Here is a 24,737-nt window from a genome sequence, read left to right on the forward strand (position 1 = left end):
TTGAGTTATCCTGAAGAGATTCTATATAATACATGAGCAGTATCCTTAACATTCTTGTAGTAAATAAAACCGGAAGCTTCATAAGGTTGCTCCTTCTGATATCTTTCAAGTACAAATTAAATATTAGGTAGGCACAAAGTGAGAAGATAAAGATGGAGACAAATAAGTCACTTGAATTCTTCTCTTTCTCGAATCTCACACATGAACAGTTGCAAAATATTACAAATTCCACTTTCATAATTTCTCTAAGTGCCGCGGTCCTAGTTTCATCCTCATTTCTCACCTGATTTATTTTGAAGCTTCCTAATTGTTCTCTCTACCCTTAATTCTCACCTTCCCAATCCATCCATGTAGCTCCAAGGTAGATCTTTCCGAAGCATTGTTCTGGTTATGCCACTCTTTTTCTCAAAAAACCAATTTATACAGGACCAAAAAAGTTAAGTTTACTAGCTTGTTTATATAAGATACTTCATGGTCTATCTCTAACTCAGTGGTTGGGGTCTCAAACACCAACAGAGGTGATGGTGGGTACATAAATAAGAGGTTTGGGGTAGAAAAAACAATGGAAACCAGAAGCCCCATCGGAAGAGGGTAGCAACTTCTCAGCTGCAGCTGCTTGTTGCCATGGACCAATGTGGGCCTGACATCTCAAGAGAAGCCAGAAATCTGTATTTTTATATAAAATCTCTTGAGTTTTAAATGTTGTTAACTAATTCAAAAGAAAAGTTGATATTTTTCAAACCAATGAAAATATGCCTTCAGATGGGATATGGCCCAAGGAGCACCAGTAGGGATGTGTGTCCTTTCACTCTGTCCTTTCGTACTTGCAGTTGAACTACATCCTCTGCCTCCCCCTCTTCCAAACCTTCCCTGTACTACTCCTTCTGAATGCCCAAATTTGTACATAACCTTCAAAGCTTGATTCAAATATCAATTCTATGAAGCTTTCCCTGAACCAGTTGAATGCTAACTATTTGTCCTCTAAAGTTCTGTAATATTTCAACTCTACACTTTTTATGGCAGTATATACTCTACTATGATCTATAATTATTTGCATGCATGATTCTTCTCTCCAATTAAATAGCCATGAGTGTACAGGCCATGTTAAATTCAACTCTGAATATTCCATAGTAAACTACATGGTCTTTCACATAATGAATGTTCAAGTGTTTAAGAATTAATTACTGCAAAAATTTTTATGGCAGAATAAAAATGTTGAGCTATACTCATTATGATCTAGAATTTTGTTTGCAATACTTAGAAGTCATGTGTTAGACAGATGGCTTTCTTTCCCCCTTCACAGTTTGTATACATATTTCAGATAGGGAACTCTCTAGCATAACATCAATTTCCTTAGCACTAAGTTCTTTATTTTCCCATGAAATGAAAGTTTGCACTCCTCAAGCACGTCCTTAAAATATCTTGACTCTGCATGTTATGTTTATATTGTTTTATAAACCAATTTTTAGGACCGTGATATATCTGTACCATTTGTCTGCAAATACAATATCTTCAAATTGATGTAAGTTGACCTGAATATTTTCACAAACTGAGCAGTAACATCATTTCAAATTTATCCAGTAGCTATTTTAAAGTCCTGCATATTTTGCTAAATTAGGTTAGCTTATATTGAAATATATTTTTCAAAATATTTATATGTTTAAATTCAGAGATTATGAAAACAGATTTCTAAAAGCCATTTCTGTAACCTGGCCTCCCAGTAGCCCCACACAACGGTGATGTCAGTCTTCACATTCACATATAAACTGTCCGTGTCACACACTCTGTCTCTTGGGAGATTCAAAATATACTACCAATCACAAGGGAACTTACTTGACCATAATTCAAACTTTGGAAACAAAGGAAGAAAATTTTTTTTAAAAATCCAGCCTCTAGAATGATCCAGACATTAGACTCTCCTATCCCTTCAGCTAAAGAGTAGGAAGGGCAGAGTTCCCTGAATGTGATATAAGAAACCAGGGATTTGAGCACAGATGAAATATCACAGGACTTAAGAAGACTTTGGTTGATATTTAAATTTGAGTAGCTGAAGTTCAAACTGGCATTTTCACAATTTAAGCTGCATATTTAAGAAGAATAAGAAAGAAAAAGCCAAGTGCTGAAAATTGAAATCCTCTCATGAACAGTCATTCTATTTGAAAAATTAGAGACTTGTCAAAGAACAGCCATAACATTTACAAAAATGTAGGGACAGAACAAATTAAATGACAAAACCCATGAGAAGTTTTTTTGGTCCTTTTTACTTAGTGGAATAGACACACAAATGTGCTGTCATGTACTTTTCAAGTTTAAGACTTGCATGAAGAGCTTTAACTCTAAATCCAAATTTCTGTGTGAAAAAGTTAATGGGAACTCTGATATAACAGGCTTGTACAGTCTTTGCAAATAGATAACAACAATAGCATTTATAATCTGTTGATAATTTTATATTTCCAACCCTTTCTACCTGTATTTACTCTCTCTGTAGAACTCTAAGTACCTGGCAGCCTAACTATCTCACAGGTAGTCAGCTGCCAGATCACAAGATAATGGGAAGATATTACAAGCAAAAGTTCATAAAATACATGCACATATATATATACACACACACATACACACATACATAAATTTTTATAAATATGTTTAAACCGGATAAACACAAATCCATTTTAAAGCTGACATTTAACCACTAACACTGATAGAATTTTAATTGTCTTCATCCACAATCTCTTTCTAACAAATATAATATGAAACATTAGAGGTTAAAATGATGTTGGTGTCGAAAATAAAGTAATCAAGTGGTGAATAAAAACAACTTTGTGATGAGTTTCTCCTGTGAAGTAATAAAAAGCCTGTGCAATGGGAGGATAAAACCTTGGAAAGAAAATGTCAAGTAGAGAAATGCTTTGACATAAAGATAATGCACAAATAAAAGGAAAGAATACTTGGGGAGAGGAAACAATTGAAAGAAAAAAAATTATGTGTACTATAGAAGCTTCTGTACACATTTAAGGCATAACGGGGCTGGTAAAGTTTTCAGAAAATGATGAAACATTTTATAGAGAAAAAAAATAAAACCTCACTGAACAGTCACCATTCAGAATGCCAGATTCAAACTAGCTTCAAACTTTTATGTTACATGGAATTTTGTATTAAATTTTCAATCTACAGTGTGCTAGGCAGAATAGTGTGCCCCCCAAAGATGGCCATGTTCTATTAATAATTCCTAGAACCAGTGAATATGTTACTTTACATGACAAAAGGAATTTTGCAGCTGTGATTAAATTAAGTGTCTTGATATAGAAAGACTATTCTGGATTATCTGAGTGGACTCAGTCTAATCAGATGGGTGTTTAAAAGCAGAGAAATTTTAACAGCTGAGGTCAACGGAGATGTGACCACGGAAGAATGAGATAATATAACACTGTTGGGGTTTTTCCCTATTTCAAAATATTAAGGGCGTACAAATATTTTTGTTACATGGATAGGTTTTATAATGTTTAAGTCAGGGCTATCAGTGTGCCCATGACTGGAATAGTGTTCATTGTACCTGTTAGTTAGGTTTTCACCCCCCCCACCTTGTTAATTTCTGATGACTTTTACTTCTCTGTGTGCCCAGGGTAACACTGCTGGTTCTGAAGATGGAGGAAGGGGACCAGGAGCCATGGAACTTGAGTGGCCTCTAGAAGCTCGAAAGGCAAGGAAACAAGCTACCCTAGAACCCCAAGAAAGGAACCCAGTCCTCCAAACACCTTGTTCTTACTCCATTAAAACCTACATCAGACTTCTAGGCTACAGAACTATAAGGGAATAAATTTGTGTTCTTTTAAGTCACTATATTTGTGGTAATGTATTATAGCAAAAATAGAAAATTAACACACACAGTAAATTCCAAAACATGTATTTTTAAATCATAGTATTTTTAAAATTTACATTAAAAAACAAGCAAAAAGAATTTTTAAATTGCTGTCTCAATTATATAGTAGGGTGACCTATAATATTTCATATAAAATATGGAATAACAAAATACACATTTGGAAATATCTAAAGAAACTTAAACATCCTTGGAAAAGCATCCTGGCTGCCTCTCTCCTCTCTGATGAAGAGCCCAGAAAAAACGCTTTACTATGAAAAACCTGCTTGAATTTTATCTTATGGCTAAGATACGAAATATGACAATGTCAGCCCTTACATAAAGCCTCCATGTGTCCAATTTAATTTTTAATTAAATGCAAACTCCATACCAGAACCCATGAGGTCCTATATGATCCGATCCCTATGATCACAGTTTCTATTCCTCTCCCCCTTCTCACTAAGCCCCAGCTACACTGGCATTTGTTTTATGTTAAAACATGAAAATTTTATTTCCACTCCACTCTGGGGACTTTGCACAGTTGTTTTCCTACCCAGAATGTGTGGAAAAGCATTACATGGGTATCAGGACTAGAGACTCAGCACTCAGAGAAACAGGTGTGACAGTAATAGAAAGGTCCAGAAAGAAACATGCATAATCATCAGAACTGCTCTAATACAAGCAAAAGCACACAGATCCCTGAACTCCAACCCAACCTGCTGGATTAACTCTGTACATGTCCCAGAGTTATATTTTTAAATATGCCCTTGGAAAGTAGTCAATAAGCACCACCACCTTCTTGAGATAGGAGCAATATGGGGCACATTAAGTCAGGCTCAGCAAAGACAATTGCACTGTAGGATGATGTGATACTGTTCTTTACACCTAACTCCCAGGGTGGTATAAGTAATATTAATTATTAGATGTAATGACATATTTGAGAAACCTTATAGTATAGTATAGCGGTTAGGAGCACAGACTCTGAAACCAGATACCTGGGTTCATAATCCCAGCTCTGCAATTTATTAGCTGGTACACTTGGACAAGTCATTTAATCCCACTGAGCCTCATCACCCTGATCTGTAAACTGACAAGGGACAAAGCCACCATACAGAGCTGTGAGGATTCTATTATTAATACACATAAAATACTAAGAACAGTGCTTGGCCAACAGTAAATGCTCACTAAATGTTGGCCATGATTTGTAAAAGACATAATTCTGGTCAGTCAGCCATTCTTTTATTGAGTATTGCTATGATTTGAATGTGTCCTTCAAAGTTCATGTGTTGTAAACTTAATCCTCAATACAACAGTATCAGGAGGTGGGGCCTAGTAAGAGGTGATTAGGTCATGAGGGCTCTGCCCCCATGAATGGGTTAATGTTGTTATCTTGAGAATGGGTTTGTTATTGCTAGAATGGGTTATTGTAAATGTGAGATCAGCCTCCTCTCGCTGTCCTCACTTGCCTTTCTACCTTCTGCCATGGAGGATGCAGCATGAAGTCCCTTACCAGATAATGGCACCATGCTCTTGGACTACCCAGCCCCCAGAACTGTGAACCAAACAAATTTCAGTTCATTATAAATTACTCAGTCTGTGGAGTTCTGTTATAGCAACATAAAACAGACTAAGACAGGCATGATCCACTTTAAATGTAGTTTTTGCCAGTGTTTGAAAAATGCTCCCTAGCTGTCTAAACACACCAATTTTTCACCTTTGAAAGCTGCTCCATGAAATAAAATGAAAATTTCTAGGTTCTTTCCATTGACATCCAAACTGTTTGATCAATGACTGGTATTAAGCATGCAGACCATAAAATCTTTACAATTGTTTAAAATGGTTACTGTTTCTCTGCTGATATGTACTGGATTATCTAAAGCTGCAGGAAAATGGGGATATAAAATATCAATACAAACTTCCTTTTTATTCTCTCAGGCTCTTTGTTGATTTCTCTTTTCTGCTCATGGCTAAATTAAAAGAGTATAGATCACTGCAGAAACTGCTGTCTATAAAAAGAAAAAGCAATAATACTTATTCCAAAATAACTAAATTGAAATAGGATTTTACCACTCAGTGTTAGACCCTAAATTCAGCAATAAATCAGTACTAATTGTTTAGCTTTTGCCAATCTTTAAGGATTTGAAGATAAATGAACATTTGAGCCTGGAGTTTGGAGAAGGAAGGTGTTCATCTTTACCAAATAGATGGTGGCATTCAACTACTCTAGTCACGGAATTAGGGAGACCTGAAGACCAAGGGCTTGGAAATTCCACTCGTCTCTTTGTTCCCATGGGATTTGGCTAAGGGGTAGATGTGCCCTTTGATGCTGGACACTAAGATAGGAAAACTATAGAGAAATGACAAAGTTACACAATTAAACAGAAATAGGTATGGAAAGAAAATGCCTATGCACTGTCTGGGTCTTATCTCTCTTTCTCCATTCCAGGAATGTAAAGGACCCAGCAGTTTGTGTGTGTGTGTGTGTGTGTGTGTGTGTGTGTGTGTCTGTATGGCCAGAGAGCATGAATAATGGAGGTTCTCAACCCCACAAGAAGGTGAAAGAATCAGAAACATTGACTGTGGTGTGGATTTTTTCTAGAAGCATAAGGAACAAGGGCAGTGAGACATCCTATAACTAACTAAAGTACCTAATGAATAGAGTGACCAAAAGAGTCAACTTCCAAGACACTAGTGGTAAGATATGGTCTGTCCCAAAAATTAAGCCAAGATTTAGACTAGCACACCCAGCCCAAATCTCAGTGAGGGTAGGACCCTCACTACAGACGTCATTGGTGCTGTAGGAGAATGACGAAGAAGGCTCGGAGAGAGCGAGAGAAGAGGAAAAGAGAGGAGAGGGACAGGGAGGGCGAAGAAAAGAGGATAAAGGAGAAAGAGAGAGAGCTTTCAACTGAACAGTGTTGGGAAGCAAACAGTGACTGAACCAACTATACTCTAATTGGACTACAAAAACATACTTGAACCTGACACACCTAAGAACAATTAAGCTTTAAACTGCAAGTCACTGGAATATGTAGAAATGAAAAATTTAAATTATCTACTGATAAGCAGTAATGAAGACTGAAAAAGGAAAATAAGTTATTAGAAAAAAATAGAATTCTATTTTGCACATGTGATAAATTTCATACATATTAGACCATTAAATTCCAAGTTTTTTTCCCCAAAACAAATTTTTGTTTTCCAAACAACAGGGCAAAATTTGAGGGAAATTCGCATGTGTTATTTTCAATCATGTAAAATTTAACCATCAGTGTTTTCCCTATGAAGTAAGTACCTTCCGCCTTATAACCTTGGTCAAGTCATGGTTCCAGTTTTCTCATACGTAAAATTAGGAAGGTGAACTAATGGTCTAAATTCTCTTCCAACTCAGTAATTTAATGACAAGGTAGAAAGCTCCTCTCAGGTCTTCATTTAGAATCAACTGCATAATTAGGACACTTAAGAAATATAGGAGTAGCTTTCCTCAGCGGAATTTAACTATCCCAGGTTCAAAAGTGTCCAAACACTTTAATATTTTATGTAGAGGTGTTTGTGAACTAATTATTTCATAAGTTGATGTAGGTTTTCCTACTAATCTGGACCTTTGTTTGATCCAGGATTAATTCATAAATCATATAAGGATAAATGAGCTCTCACCAATGGGACTCTTTAATAAAAGAATTAAACTGTAGCATGTCATTAAGCAGCTTCTTCAATTGAATGAGAATGTTAAAGCAAGTTTTGTACCTTACCTAGTACTTTCCTCCTAGAAGTTAAAGTTTCCCTATGGAAAGATAAAAGGTGTTATTTATTTTGCTTAATAAAGACTTTCTATAATAGTAGCATTCCAGTATTAGCAAATTTGAAAACTCTATAAATCCCCAGAGATGCCCCTTTGTAAGTCTTTTAAACCAGAAGATTCTAAGTCTCTTTTAAATCTCACAGAATGTGATTCCTGGTGATTTACTATAAATCCCAATGCAGCCAGGAAGTGTTAATGCATTTTGTTCAATAAGAATTTCTTATGAATGCACAGCTATCATGTTTTCCAATATATGATTCTGTTCACATCTGCTGTAGGGTTCAGAGGAGTGGCAGGCATTGGCAATATCGTAAAGTGTTCTTGAAGTAATAGAAAAGCAAAAAAAAAAAAAAAAGTCATAATTTTCTATGGGGATAATTTCTATGCCACACTGACACTTTTAAATGTTTTCAATAGTGTTGATTTATTGGTAAGCTTAGAAAGGTAGTGCTTAGAACCAGCTTTCCCCATAAAATCTCAGTGACAGAGAATAACTTTTACATCTTTCAAACTGTCCGTGGTGAAAGATTTTTTCATTACGATGAAGGTGTTTAGAGGTTTTTGATTTAATGTAGAATGATAACTCCCTTGAGTCTCAGACTTCTGGAAAGAACAAACAATGAAACGTAACCATCCCTTGAGTGAGTTCAATAATGGAATACGTTTGACTATCCATGGCAACAAAGTACTTTCCTGACTTGCTTGAGCTCTGTAATGTGAAATTCTGGTTCTCACAAATTAAAATTTATTTATAAATATATTGGCTTGACCTTGTGTTTTCAAAACAAGAGAAGCTGTAGTTCCTCTCTATTTATCACTGTTATTGTGGTTAATTCTGGCAGTTTCCTCTTTAACTCTTAGAGTGAGAAAACACAAGGCAGGCCTAGAAGCTTAACATTCTGCAAGATACTTTGATAAGCTAACTTTGGGGTGCTCATCATGTTTTAAAACATGAAAGTGGAAAGGTAAGATAATACACTAGGGATTCCAGGTTATCTTAGAGACAGTTGTTTTAATAACATATTTTTTTTATGGTTAAACTAAGGAGTTGCTCAAATACAATTAACATTAGGGGAGTTCCTTTAAAAATGCCAATTTGTAATTATTTTTCTACCACTCTTGCATCCCTTTTTAAGACAACCTTCCAGGCCCCTTTGTCTGAGCACCCACGTTCACAGCCCCTACAGAGTAGGAAGTAAACCTGGCATGGAGTGGCCAGCTGTCCTTGTCTGTCCTGGACTGAGGGGTTTTCCAGGGTGCTAGACTTTCAGTGCTAAAACCAGGAAGGAAAACTAAATGAGCTGGTCGCCCTACAGAGATTTCCCAACTTTAGGGTAACTCAGATTTACCTGGAAGGCTTGTTAAAGCTCAGATTTCTGGGCCCCAACTCCATAATCCTTTGTTCGGAAGACCTGAGGTAGGCCTCAAGAATTTGCATTTCTAACAAATTCCCGGGTGATACTGATGCTGCTTGTCCAAAAGCCACACTTCAAGAAGCCATGGTCATAGCCCAACATTCTCCTAGCCTTAATCAGCTCAAGGGTGCCTGGTTGATCCAAACTGATCTTATTAGAATGTCTCTCATCAGAATTTGACATTGGAGGGCTCTACATTTGACACCAGATATGTGGAGAAAAGGAGATGTGGAAGGATTATTTTGGTACCCAATATATTTCCAGTTTCTGATTTCAGGTCTTCGATGAGGCTTAGCCGCTGTACTTGTGTCTCTCTGGTTCCATGAGGTTCCTTCATTGCCTACTGATAACTCACTGTTTTTGACTTCAGCTACTTTGAGTGATTTCTGTTACATGAGCCATTGTAGCCCTGATTAAAACCAAAATGTTCCAAACAATGGTATGTAACAAACAGGGAAAGAAAATTCTAAGCCCAGTAAAATACTATATTGGCTCTTAGCAACTTTAGTCTCTTCTGTAGCTTTTTAAACTGTCATAAAAACTATTCTAATCATTCATATTATGACAGAGCTTTAAAATTTGGTGCATTTCTTATATAAATGCCTCAACTAAATAAGGAAATGGCTATAAGGAGAGAAGAGAAGGAAAAGGAAAAATTATCAACTCAGTTTAATTAAGGATGTCCAAAGAGAGAATTTTGTCACAATGCCTGGGCCCTTTGAAATCTCATGAGACTTAGAATTTTTGAAGAAATGATGGATTAGACTAAATCTATTTGCATTCCATGGAATTTTACAGGCAAATCCCACAGAGAAAATTGAGAATGTTATGTTTTAATAATTGGAAATGGAAACATGTTTTAAAGACTATTGAAGAGAAGCATAGAAGTACAGAGTGCATTACAGCTTGGGTCCTTATCCTACGTGTCTCTTAAAACATAACAAAGTTACCATTCTGTTTTTAAAGGCCTTTAGGGAAGATGATTTTTTAAAATCTCCCCCAATTAAGTTTTTCTAATACTTAGAATTCACTGTCTGTAAAATGTCTTTATGACTTTTAAAAATCTCTTATACTCTATTTCAGTTTGTTTCTTTTAACCTAGGGAACAACTGATAAAGAGTAACAGAAACATGTTGCTGAAGGCCATTGTTAATTTTGCTTTTTTTCATATTCCTTTTGATTCTGTACTATTGCAGTCCTCTGAAACTTTGTCAGATACTGTGTTTGTTACTCATTCTGAAGCTACCAGTTTCTGAATTTCTTGGCTCATTAAATACCACTCAATGATCTATTCTCCTAAAATACAGTATTTACTCTTATGGGTCTCTCCTTACTTTGTTTCCTTTGCATATTCAATATCATTCTAAAATGCTTCTCCTTGAGTGCGCCCACTGTGCTCATCCCTTTTAAACCATCCTGCTATTAACCACATTTTTATGGGTTATACCCACTGGGTGATTTTGAATCCCTATTCTCGCATCCAACAGGTTGCCTACCATCTTCTCATTCTCACTCCTGAGTCATTGAAAACCCTAACAAATATGTTTTCTTTCCCATCTTTCAGGTAAATATATTATAATTTTCAAAAGTTCTGGATTTAGAATTGGTCCCTAAAATTTGATTTGTTACCTACACACAGCTCAGGATGTCAGGGCTTACAAATAAAAATGTATAAATACAATCTTTGTTATCAGATGCACTTAGTGTAGAGAATGATTACACAGCTGCACCATTTCACCCTTTTAGTAGTATTTATCAGATAAATACTCTTCCAGTTTCATTACATCCTCGTTAGTACGTGTCTGTTATCTCCTTGCTGCCAAATCAAGAGTAAAGGTTCTTTTTGTTTTATGATCCCCGTGGGCAAATGTCATTCTTGGCTGAACACATCGAGTGCCCATAAGGTTCTAATAGTTGAAGTGCTTAAAACACCTGCCATCCATCAAGGCTTATGATGTGGTTACCATAGCTACCAAAACCCCAGGCATTCCTGATCACATAGGATCCCTTCTGTAAGAGAGAGAGAGAGAGAGAGAGAGATATGTCTGCCAGAGAATTATTCACATAAATTCAGGTCCAATTAAACAATTAAAATCAGGCAAGAAATGATTCAAAATGTAAGTAAAGCACAACAATAAACACAGGGCCACCAAGATGAGCTGAGGCAAATCAAGGCCATACTGGCTTAAAATACATGGACAGAAATGAGCCCATGTCACTTTTCCTTAATGCTGCATCATGTCAGCAGATGGCAAGATGTACAATTTTCAAGACTTCTTTGGAGATCACCTTTGAAAAAAGTACTAGAGTACATAACTTTTAATCAAAGTTTCTGTGAAAGCCTTTTTTCTTTCTCCCAAAAGGAAGTTTGCTTTTAAATAATAATACTAGAGTTGTATTTTATACCAAACCTTTTATCCAAGAGTCACATAATACTATATAAGTGTATTAATCCTCACAATCTTCCCATACAGCACAGGGGTAGCAAACTCCCCAGATGTGCCTATTGAATTTTTAGAAAGCAGTTTAAGTTCAATCAATAGTCTATTCAGAAAGCAAGGTTAAAAAGGTAGGACTTGCACTGTGTCTTAATAATCAAAGTCCACTAGGAATTTATTAGGCTATGACAAAAAGAAAAGAAAAAAACTTAAGCTTTTATACATTGCCTATTTGGCTTATATTGAATGCTACCTTCTATTCTTTCAATAGCATCGGGAGATAGAGAGTAATTTAATATTACTAACTTCAGCATGTTTCCATGTGAGTTTGCAAATAGAAACTAAACATTACCTGACTCCAAAATAACCCTCCAGTAAGAAATTAGAAAGAATATGATTTCACAATACTATTGCTTTAAAAACAAAATTTTATGATACTTTGTGTTGAAATATTAGAAATATCAAATATTCTGATTCATATTTTGGCAATATGTCTAAGGAATCTTTAAAATGTTTATACTCCTTGCCCCAGTAATTCTACTTCTGGGGATTATTTATACTTTAGGAATAAATGCAAAATTCAAATAAAGATTTATAACACAATTTACAGCATTAGATATAAGCAGCCAATAGGAAATACTTAAAATACTTAACTAAATGAAAAGATTAAATATTATCAGTTCAGTCAGGTGTTCATTTACACTTACTATACATCACCTATGTTCCAGGCACAAGAAATACAAAGACAAATAAGACATATTCCGATAAACATGATCCTTGCCTCATAGCAGGTTAGAGTCCAATACAGAAAGAACGATGTGTAAATACATACCATTATAAATGTCCTGAAAAGGGGTGTCCACAGTAAGGTGGAGAGTCTCAAGGGAAAGAGGGTTTTACTTTACAATAGGGAGATGAATTTTAGGAAAATTTACCTAGGGTTGACCTTTAATCTAACTCTTGAAATGTGAGTACTGGCTGGCAAACAGATTGAAGATCGCTGGTATTAGTGAAAAGGAGGGACAGAGTAGTGGGAGGCAGGAGTGCTCAGGTGCACGATACCATAGGACTGAGTTGAGGTAGTAGCTTTGGAGAGGAGGGGCAGACGTGGCAGTGTGAGGGTGGTTCTCTTTCAGGATTTTTCAACTTGCTGAACGGAGGGGATGAGATGGATGGAATGAAGGAGCAAACGGAATTCTCAAAATTCCAATTTTGGAACTAAGAGGATGAAAAAGGGAATTCAAGAGAAACAAAGAGAGAAGGGAGAGTAGTAGCATTTACACATGAAGAGTTGGAATTGTCTGAGGAGCATCTAAGTAATCATAGACAATGGAAAGTTGGGTCTGAAATTTTTACTTAAGAGTAATGGATACATGGCTTGTGGTAGCTGTCACTGGAGAGGATGAGATTGTGGAGATGGAAAAGAGGAGCAAGGATGGAGCACGAGGGCACACCAGCACAGCAGTGGGCAGGTAAAGAAAGGGTAGCTCTCCAAAAAAATAATGTTACACAGAGAGGTCAACATAGATTACAAGGAAACCAGTGGATCGAGTGACCCAGCTGTCAATGGTGCCAATTGCCAGAGCAGGCATAGACTGAAGGAGACCAAAGTCTGAGTAGAATGGTTTTTAAAGTGAATGAGAGGTTGACTCCCAGAAGCAGAAAAAGCAATAATTAGAATGGGACATATGATTAGAAAATATATTTAAAATGGGAGAAACTCCTACATACTTTCAGATGATAGAGATTGAAGTGATTACGAGGAAAAGATCAAAAGTCTAAGAGAGAAAAGGGAAGACATGCTGAAATGAGGCAGCCTTACACAAGCTTTTAACAAATGGCATCTTTTTGTGGGGACAAATGATTTAAGTGACCCTTCAAAGAATTTTTAATAAGACAATAAGATATTTGATGTAAGTTAAGTGAAAAAGAGAAAGACATAAAATTGAATGTATGTTAGTAAAGTAAAACTACTTGCTAAAGAAAAGATTGAAGGGAAGAATACAAAAAGGTTAATGGTGGATGATTTTGAGGAATACAATTTTTACCTAACGCTTTTCCATTTTGATCAATTTTTTCAAAATAAGCATAAATTAATTTTATTTAAAAAATTTTAAAAGTTTTAAAAAGAACTTTAAGGTTTTTAAAAAGAAAGTTGAAAAAGAAGAAGGGAGAAAAGTTAGAATAAGAAAGAAAGGAAAAGAAAGACGAAAGAAGGGATGAAGGAAGGGAAGTTTTACCTAAATTCAAACCTGAGAATCACCAAAAAACACCACAATGCACAGAATCAGGCACAATACCCAGATTATTGTAGATGATAGATTTTAGGGATACATTGCTTTATAATATTTTACATATAAAAGTGTTATCTATGTTTGACCTCCATAAATGTAAAAAAGGGTTTTTTAAAAATGTCTAAAAGAGATGCTGTATTATCACAACTGTGGTCCTTAATAACTCAGAAATGTTTACCTTTTATTCAGGATGATATTATATAGTGTGAATGAAAACTCCACACTCGAAAGAATAATCAGAACTTCCATCACTGGAAAACAAAAATTTGGACAATGTAATATTTACAGAATGAAGATATTGTGAGTTTAACATGCAAATAAGTTTAAATATAAAGTCTATCTGAAATAAAATGTAATACTCATTAATAAAATAAATAATTAAACTATCTTTCATTTGGACACTTGTTCTACTTAGAAACTTTATAAAAATCTGCCAATACATCCATACAGTTGACATTTTGCAAACCAAGAAAATCAGAAGTTATTGATCCAGTGATATCATTACATATCTATCAGCATGTACTATGCCAATGATTTCTTTCTTTCTTTCTTTCTTTTTTAAGGTCTTTTGACAAGAAACATGGCCACACCAAGCAGTCATTCCCCTGAAGGCTCTCCTGTTGAGCCTATAAATAGAAAAAGCATTGCCAGCAAAATGCAGCTGAAACAAGGTTTCTTTATATGTGGTAAAGTCAACTGCAGCTCCATTACACTACTGGGTTATAAAAATATATTTCATTTTTATTATTTAGCACTGCAGCACAATGAGAACTTGGAACTACAATCAACATCATTTAATTTTCCTTGAGAACATTTAAAATTGGAATAGGAAAATCACATTCAACTTAATATTTCATCATTTGCTTGGACTGTTTTCATTTTTCCTTTAGGGAAGAAAAAAAGAAAAGTTATATATTCAAATAATTGCAGCAATATCTTTAAAACTGAAATCACTGAAACAAAGCTGTTTATTGTTCTGTTCGATATGTTAAGTCTGTGCAGCTTTCTTGATATACAGGGGCATGCTTTTTTCTATTAAGCGCTAGACTTGCATATACATTTCTAATCAATTTGGACATGTACTAGGTCCTAAGTGGGAAAAATACTGAAAAAATATGCATATATTTACTGTATGACTACTATAGGTAGAGAAAAGCTGATGTTGAAACTGAATTAATTATAATAGAATATATTTGCTTTAAAACATAAAGAAAGCCAAGGAACATTTGTTTACAACTGAATACTACTTAAATTTATCTTACTATTTAAAGAAATCCTCTGTAAAAAATGCCCTGACCTATTCCATTTTAATAAATATTACAGTACAAATTTATTAGGAATTTCAATTCCACAGTGGAGAGGCTCTGAGCTTCTTCAAATTGACTTTAAGAGATATAAGAAAATCCTCCTTTTGGGACCTGGACAGGATTTCAACTCACAGTGGAAAGGGCTATAACTAAATGAATAATAAAATCTGTTGAATCCAGTACCCTATGTAATATTGCTTAATATAAAAAGTGGTTTTTCTATGCAATCAATAAAAAACATAAATCCTTTCCACTTGAGTGCCAAAAGTTTGCCCACATCCAGAAAGTGAAAAGAAATTTACATCTTAATAATTAAATTGACTTTTATGCTCCAAAAAATAATATACTAGGTTTGTAATATAGAAAAGAATTCTAGATTTGATTATTTGGAATATGCCTTGAAGGGGAAGAGAAACAGCAGCTAGTATAAATAAATGAACAGGCCACTAATTGTCTTTTCTTACTTAAATAAAAGCCTGATACTGTAGCCAAATAAATTTTTTTGGAAGCATGGTTAAGCTAGACACCACCAAAATTTTTTTTCTAGAATAAATTTTCTTAGCAAATCAAAATAGTTTTTAAAGTTTTATTTTTCAGGAAATGTTCTAATTTAAATATCTCTGATGATAGAGTATCAGGCACATTTCAGATAATAGAATACCTTGTGTCTCTGATTTCTCATCTTCTAAAACTAGCCAAATTAATTCCCAATAAATCTCTATATATCTAAAAGTCTCATGCCTTTATTTGTCCTTTAACACCACATTGATGTCTACTTTAATATAACATTTTTTGAATGACTTTCCTTCAACTTCATCTTTTCAACTACAACCACAATTAAGAACCATACTAAATATATTTTCCTTCCATAAAGTTTCTCTCAATAACTCAAGGCAACATTTATTCTCACTTCTGCTGACATCCTCCCCCAATTTTCCTTTGTGTCATACACATTGGGCAATATACTATACTTCTTATACTCTTGTCTAATTAAAACATGTAAAAACTTTGTCTCTAAGATTATTAGCTTTTGAAAACAAAGTCTCTCTTATATATGTCTTTTATAGATGCACAATGTTTTGATGCTCCCTTTTGCAATTTGAAGCAGTAAAAATTAAATGATTATAATTTATTTGAAAATAAAATTTGCTTTATTTTTTATTTTAAAGGAAACACATATTCCGTGTAAGAGATTCAGGAAACTTTTAAAGTATAAGGAAGGAAAACAACCTGTAATCTTACCATACTGAGTGAGCTACATTTTAAAAAATTAAGTGTTTATCTTTGCAAACTTCTTTCTATGTATATATATTTTTAATGTGACAGTGCTATGTTGCTGCCTTGTAAGGCTTTTTTTTCTTCACTTGATAATAGGTCAGGGACAAGAACACAGATCCATGTCATAGTACTTCATTGCATAGATATGTTATTTAATGAGTCCCTTCTTGGTGGATAAATATGTTGTTTTCTATTTTAAAAAACAAGCTTTCTTTGGGACTTTTACACATATCTCTACTTGTTTCCTTATTCTCAGGATAAACTCCCAAAAGTAAGCACTAAATAAAATAAAGTAATCAAATGTCTCAATACAGTACTTGGTGCATAGTAAGTGCCTAGTAAAGATTAGCTGGAGTCCCACAGCTGAATTACTGGATCCAAGCAATTGTAATTGCTTTTAATGACCATCTATAAAATTGAATCAATTCATATACACCATCAGTGTATATGACTATATAAAGACTCTATTTCCTTACAACTCTGCCAACCTTTTTAATGCTTGATAATAGTGGTAAAGATTACCACTGCTCACCAATATTTCTAATTCTCCTCTCCTTCCACGTACAGGGAGGATTACACTCTCCATCCTCTTGAAGTTAGCTGTAGCCAGGTGATTTGCTTTGGCCAATAAGCGTGAGTGGAAATGACTTCATCATTCCAGACACAAGCATTTCAAAGCTGGTGCACAATTCTGCTTTCTCTCTCTTCCCCCACCGCACTCTTTAAGGAAGTTGCATGTTCCAGATGATGCTTCTACAAGACGATGGATTCATTAAGTTGCAGCATCAAGAGGAGTTATCCCTAAAGTTTTCCAAACCTGCAGAGGATTTATGCCTAAGCAAAAAAAAAAAAAAAAAAAAAAAAAAAAAACTAAAAAAAAATTGTTGTGCTGAACCTCTAAAGCTCAAGGGTTTTCTATTACTCCAACATAATCTAGCATATCCTAACCAATAGAATTTTCTAGAAGGTGAAACATTTTTGCCATTTGATTTCTTTAGTTATTAATAATGTTACACATTCTTTCATATCATTTGTTTTCTATCTGCTGACAAGATTCTTTTTTTGTATTAAAAAATTCATTATATATGGCTTATTTTAATTGAAAATATTATGGAGATAATTACAGATTTGCCAGCAGACTTAAGAAACTATACAGAAAAATCTCTTTCCCCATTTCCCCATTTTCCCCCAGTGGCAGCATCTTTAAATATTAATATACCACAGCTAGAATTTTGAAATTGATATAATCCTCCAACCTTATTCAGTTTCCTCCAATTTTAGTTGTACAAATATGTATGTTTTGTGTGTGTATGTAGTACTATGCAATTTTTATTTCAAAATATTATACAAATGTTTATATAATATGTACAAATGTTTTTGGTTACATGTACCAATTTTTTTATGCTTGTGTCAGGGTTATAACTGTGCCCATCACCCAGATAGTGTTCATTGTACCCATTAGGTAGGTTTTTGCCCATCTTCTCTTCCTGCTCCCCACAATTGATTTCCAATGAGTTAACTTCCCTCTATGCACATATGTGCTCATTGGTTAGTTCCAGTTTAGTAGCGAGTACATGTGGTGTTTGTTTTTCCATTCTTCACTTAGGCTAATGGTCCCCAGTTCCATTCAAATTATTGCAAAAGGCCTTAATTCATCCTTATTCAAGGCTGAGTAATATTGCATAGTATACATATACCACACTTTGTTAAGCCACTCGTGAATTCATGGGCACTTGGGTTGATTCCACATCTTTGCAATTGTAAATGGTGCTGCAATAAACATTCTAGTGCAGGTGCCTTTGTGATAAAATTACTTCTTTTCCTCCGGGCAAATATCCAGTAGTGGGATTGCTGGATCAAATGGTAGGTCTACTTTTAGTTCTTTAAAGAATCTCCATACTGTTTTCTATAGAGGTTGTACTAATTTGCAGTCCCACCCACAATGTATAGGTGTTCCTTTCTCTCTGCATCCACACCAGCATCCATTGTTTTTGGACTTTTTAATAAAAGCCATTCTAACTAGACATATGATCAAAAAATATGCAAAAATGTTCAACATAACTAATTATCGGGAAAATGCAAATTAAAACCACAATGATTCATCATACCATTTTTAAATGGGGGGCTGCCTATGTATGTTTTCTAGGAAAGTGTTTGGTTTTTACTCATTAACTTTCAGCCACTATACATTAACCCATTTCTCATCTCATCCCAGAACCTCAGGAATTCTGTGACACTTGAAAACAAGTAAAATATCAGTAGTCTCTGAGGCATCTGAGACTTTGCTCAAAAATAAAAGCACAAAATTCTGCATTTGTATCTCAAGATAGCTATTTGAATGGCACATAAAAATTTACACATCAAAATATTTTGCTTCCTCCTTGTATATTCTCCATAGCATCTAGCACATTCTTTATCATCTAATGGGTGCTCAATAATAGTTCAAACAGGATTTTCATAAGCTAAAAACTAAAACAGACCTTGCAGGTATTTTTCAATTGCCTTATTTTACTAGTAAGAACACTGAAATGCCAACGGTGAGTCTAGTATGACCCCCATAAGAAATGGAGCTATCACGAATCACCCACAACAATACAAAGAAATTGTTCCCAAACCAATCTCTGGTGTTAGCATGAGTAAATTACATAATGAGCTCAAAATGCTGTATTTGTTAGACCATCCTTGAATACTTAAATACAATTGTATAGCTTACTACCTTTTGAAAGGAAAGCTAGAATAAAGAATTCAAACCTACCTTTATTCTCTAGCCAGCTAGCCTTCCATGTGATTGCAGAATTACTGGGCAGACTACACTGAATTATCTTATTTCAGAAGAGATGATTAATCACAAATAGCAAGAGTTAAGCCAAATACAAGTATTGTCCCCCAAGGTGATGGGTGTTATTATATCTACTGATAAAATCCACCAGCTTCAGGTGCATTTTATGAGGCCAGTTCTCATCTAGGTGACAGACTGAATCTTTGAACACCATCATTAAAATCAATGGGAGCTCTAACAGAGTCAGATATGTGGAATTGGGTGCACCGGCTCTGAAACTCCTGATGTTCATTTAGGCCCGCTGTTCATTTTGCAGGCAAAAAGATTTATCCCATCTGACAGAGCAATCCAAAGAATCTCTTCAGTCCAGACTATTTGGCACTGAGCTGAAAATTACAAAAAGCTGAAAACTGTACATTAAATATATTTTCCTGCACTTGTCTACTCTCGTCTATGTGAGAGTCACTAGTCAACCATGTTTGGAATAGAGATCCATTATCAAGAAATAACCCCAATGTGCCCTGAATATGGGTCCCTACAGAAGGAGAAAGCATCACTCAGTTACCAAGAGAGCAGATAACCATGTGGATTAGATTGTTTCTGCAGTGCCCTAGTAGCTAACCAGGATACTGCAGTCAGTCAGAAACAGCAAGCTGCTTGATGTTCTGTTCCTGCCTATCGGAGGATCTCATTGCAGGGCTAGATTAGCCAAGAGGTAGTTGGAGCATGTACTTGAGACTCAGAGAGGCAGAGATAGAGCAAAACATCTAGGAAGAAATTTCTGTGTCTTTTCAAAAAAATGCATTTTAAAATTTATAGGCTTTTTTTTATTTTTAATTGTGAATAGTATAGGGACTAGCATAATGTTTTCAGAGCCTGAGTGCTCAAAAACAATGTTTTTCAAATGATCAGTGACGAAGAAACAATTTTGTTGTTTTTTTTTTTCATGGTCAGGATTGATATAATTGTAAATTTCTATTAAAATTAATGACTGGGGCCAGGCGCGATGGCTCACACCTGTAATCCTAGCACTCTGGGAGGCCGAGGCCGGTGGATCGCTCAAAGTCAGGAGTTAGAGACCAGCCTGAGCAAGAGTGAGACCCCATCTCTACTAAAAATAGAAAGAAATTAGCTGGACAACTAAAAATATGTAGAAAAAATTAACCGGGCATGGTGGCATATGCCTGTAGTCCCAGCTACTTGGGAGGCTGAGGCAGTAGGATTGCTTGAGCCCAGGAGTCTGAGGTTGCTGTGAGCTAGGCTGCCACCACGGCATGCTAGCCCTGGCAACAGAGTGAGATTCTGTCTCAAAAAAAAAAAAATTAATGACTGAAAAAAAGTATTAAAAATAGGGACATATAAAATACAAGCCCAATTTTTTTTCATTATTGGATAAAAAAGACATAAAATTACCCAGCCAAACTATTAAAAAGGTTTCTAAACACTCACTTTCACACAGTGTTGGTCTGCAGACCACACTTTGAGTAGCTCAACTCCAAAGGACTTAATTGGGCTCTGGTGCAGAATAATTGCAACAGGTGGGTTGTATTTTTTCATTAATATTTGATTAGCCTGATTTCACTACTAGCAGAATGCAAATCGCAAATCACTAACTTTAGTTTCCCCAGAATATACTTAAATAGCAAAATATATTTGCTAAACATGCGTGGTGCTTTATTTATCTAGTAATTCTCTCCATTCAACAAATACTGAAGACAACTCTGTCCCAGACACTGCTGGGAACATAGCAGTGAACAGCACAGTCACTGCCTTCAAGGAGCTCCCCATCTAACCAACTCAACAGGCAGCTGCTAACTACTTTTTCAATTCTTTATTGTTGCCTAGAGTTTTATAATCCCAGGCTTAACATGCACAAAATTGAAATTAGGTCGTTGTTGGCTGGTACTGTGCTAAATTCCTACGTCTGCTTCCTTGGGGCCTTATGGTCTATTTCCCTCAACTCTCCTATACTTACATACTGCACACTTCAGTATACTGCACACTGCTAATTATTTACTCTCCGTTGTAGTATTTACCCAAAGAGCTTCTAGACTACACATAATAAACTAAGGAATCTTAGTGATTCAGGCAGACTCTTTGTGGAGGGGCCAGACATCTGCCATCTCCATCAGTCATAGGCAATCCTGCTAAAATCACTTCTACAAAGTATACTCAGGTAATCTTTCTATGTAATTGGAGTCATCTGTCTTTTTATCTACAGGAAGCTGAAATTTATCAAGACTCTTAAGTAAATTTTTTATATTTCTGTTTTAAGGTATCATTTACAGAACTAAGTATAAATTGAGATGTGATGCAGGTCATATGCTTGCAAACCTCATTTTCTTTGCAAGTTTTACCATAAATTTTTTAAGTTCAACAGCTTCCTAGATCAAAGTTATATCTTTAAAATTCTAGAAATTGAACCTCTAAAAACAGAGTAAAAAAAAAGGCTTCTAAACACACTATCATTTTAAAGTTTGCTTTTGCTACAGAAGAACCAAATAAAACCTTTTTAAAAGCCTCTATTTTTTTAAGACCAATATATTGTCTGAAGTCTAAAATACAAGCACTAGCACCCTGGGTTTTTATACCTAATTAACACAAGAAGAAAATATAAAGGAAAAAGCTAAACTGTACCCCTACACAACCATTTCATTGCTCCAGATGATTTCATTTCTATCATAAATTTGCCTTCAACATAGATCATTTCAATAATTTCTTTTTCCCTTAAACTTTTTAATTATAGGCAGCTATAACCTCCATTGAAATAGTTACCCTGGCTTCTTTTAACCCATGGATAAATCCAACCATAAATAATCATCCCTATATCAACTGATAGTGTATTATTCCCAGAAATGCTAATGATCTCATTAATGCCTCATTCATTCTTTGCATTTCTTCACTTAATTTAAAACAAGCCCACAAATATTTTTCTTTGTTGAAGTTACATATGCGTAGCATATATTTCATCAAGTTTAGGCAAAGGTAAGTCTAATGAGATGCATGAGATTTGTAAGAAGTGAAATGTGATATCCAAACCAAGGCAAATTTACTACTTCTCTAAAAGTTATTCAGCCTTTCCAAATGAATCTAAGCAGAAATCTAGTATGTTAAAACTTTATAGTCATATAGATCTGGAATTTCAGAGTATCCACTATAAATAGAACTAGGGAAAGCTTACTTCCCTTTTACAGGGAAAACAAAAACTTTGTATTTTCATTTATTTTTTTCTTCACACTGATGCTTGTGATAGTATCTCTTACCATCTCCAAACCCAAAAACTTAAAGGATGTTTTTGCATTACCCCTGTCACAAAATACACCTACCAAAATACATGCACCCTCTATTTTTTCATCACAAATTAAAAATTAAAAGAGGTATGAGGCCACAAATGTCTCTTATAAATAATCCCTTTGTGGCATTGTAGTTCCATTTTCAACTTTTTGCTATCTGTAGGCTACAGCCATACTGAATAGTTCCTACTGCTTCTCCAGGTCCAATTAATCTACATCATCATTTTATTTGCTAATTTTTATTAATTAACATACTCCTGGCATATTTTTATTAATTAACATACTCCTGGCATATTCTGTAAGAAAACTTTACTTACCTCAAGTCAAAATTAAAATTCAAGATTCAGTACCACTTCTTTTTTTTTTTTTTTTTTTGGAGACAGATTCTCACTCTGTTGCCTGGGCTAGAGTGCCATGGCGTCAGCCTAGCTCAGAGCAACCTCAAACTCCTGGGCTTAAGCAATCCTTCTGCCTCAGCCTCCCGAGTAGCTGGGTCTACAGGTATGTGCCACCATGCCCTGCTAATTTTTTCTATATACATTTTTAGTTGTCCAGCTAATTTCTTTCTATTTTTAGTAGAGACAAGGTCTCAATCTTGCTCTTGCTCAGGCTGGTCTTGAACTCCTGACCTTGAGCAATCCTCCTGCCTCGGCCTCCCAGAGTGCTAGGATTACAGGTGTGAGCCATCGCGCCTGGCCTCAGTACCACTTCTTAATCAAACTGTACCTAATTATACCTTTGGATGGTGTTTATTGGACACTAACTAGATGAACCAAAAAGAAAATCCAAAACTAAATTGTTTTCCAGTAGAAATCTGCTCCTAGAATAAAATAATATTATTGATAATAATTATGATTGCTTAAATGGGACAAATATTCTTTCAAGACAGTTTTGTTTTCTGGGGGATTTCTTTCTTGTGTTTAATGAGTCAGAGTTGTTTTGTCTCTATTATTACTTAGGTTGTAGTATCATGTCCTTCTGTCTATGTGTGTTAGCACACATTGTTTTTATTGTACGCCCTATAGAGAATTTTAGGAAGAGAAAAACTCACAGTAAACATTTCTTATGGAAAAAAAATAGATGTTCTCTTATGGTTAACTTAGAGCAGATAGTCTCAAATGTTTTTATTCTAGCACAGTACCATGTGACTCTTAGCCACTCCCGCAAACTATCATCATCTCTCCAGTGAGGAATTTTCTTTATTTTTTTTTCTTTTTTTTTCTTTTTTTTTTTTTTTTTAATTTTAGCATATTATGGGGGTACAAATGTTTAGGTTACATATATTGCCCTTGCCCCTTATGCCAAGATACTGGAGAATTTGCAAAGATTCTAGGGCACTCATTTTCTCTCCCCTCCATTGAAAAAATACACCAGATCAGTTTTTGTCTCATAAGTTAGTCGCCATTAAAAATGTCTTCAAGGCATTGGAAATAGCTCTGATCTTTGAAAAATAAATAAATAAATTTGAAATCCCTCCAGAATCCAGCACATTCTTTTAAAACAGTTACATTTTATATATTTTGTATATGAATTCAAGGAAACAACAAATACAAATATATTCCTTTATCCATGACAAAGAAATAAATAACCAATTTTCTGAATATTCAGCATAAAAAAGCCAAAATATCAGAGGTACAAGCAATCGGAGATCTTTTCCTCATTGGACATTATCTGTTACAATAAAATGCCTTATCACGACTTTCATAATTAAGAGAGACTCCCTTCACATTTTCAGGAAAAAAAAAAGATTTGACATCATATATTTTCCTGTTCTTAATTTTACATATAAAAATGCAAATCCTTTGGAGAAATAAAAAGCATTTTATTCTGGAATGTCACAAAGTCTGCACACCCAGCCTCACCACCATATCTCTAACCTTGTTTTTGTGATCTCTGTTTCTACCCAACAGTCCACAGGGCACTTTCCACAGCTACATTTTTACCTACTTAAAGGTGTTCATCAGAGTGGTCCACCTGGACCCACAAAAGTCTTCCCATTCCTCAGAGCAAGAATTATGTTGCAGGGCCTTAGAAATATATTCAGGAGCTTAGAATTACTTTCTAAGTTTCACCAGTGTAATCACAGACTGAGAAAATACCAATTTTCCCCAGACAAAATCCTAATCCTCTTCTTGAAGAAATCCTGTTCATTTTTATATCAATCCTTAAATTGTCAGGTCTAAAACTTACCACTGTCACATCCAAACATGCAACCCCACAGTCATTCAGATGTAAATATTAGCCATGATGCAAATAAACAAGAAGTAAATAAAACTAGAAA

This window comes from Eulemur rufifrons, chromosome 7 (assembly GCF_041146395.1).
Source record: "Eulemur rufifrons isolate Redbay chromosome 7, OSU_ERuf_1, whole genome shotgun sequence".
Lineage (NCBI taxonomy): Eukaryota > Metazoa > Chordata > Mammalia > Primates > Lemuridae > Eulemur > Eulemur rufifrons.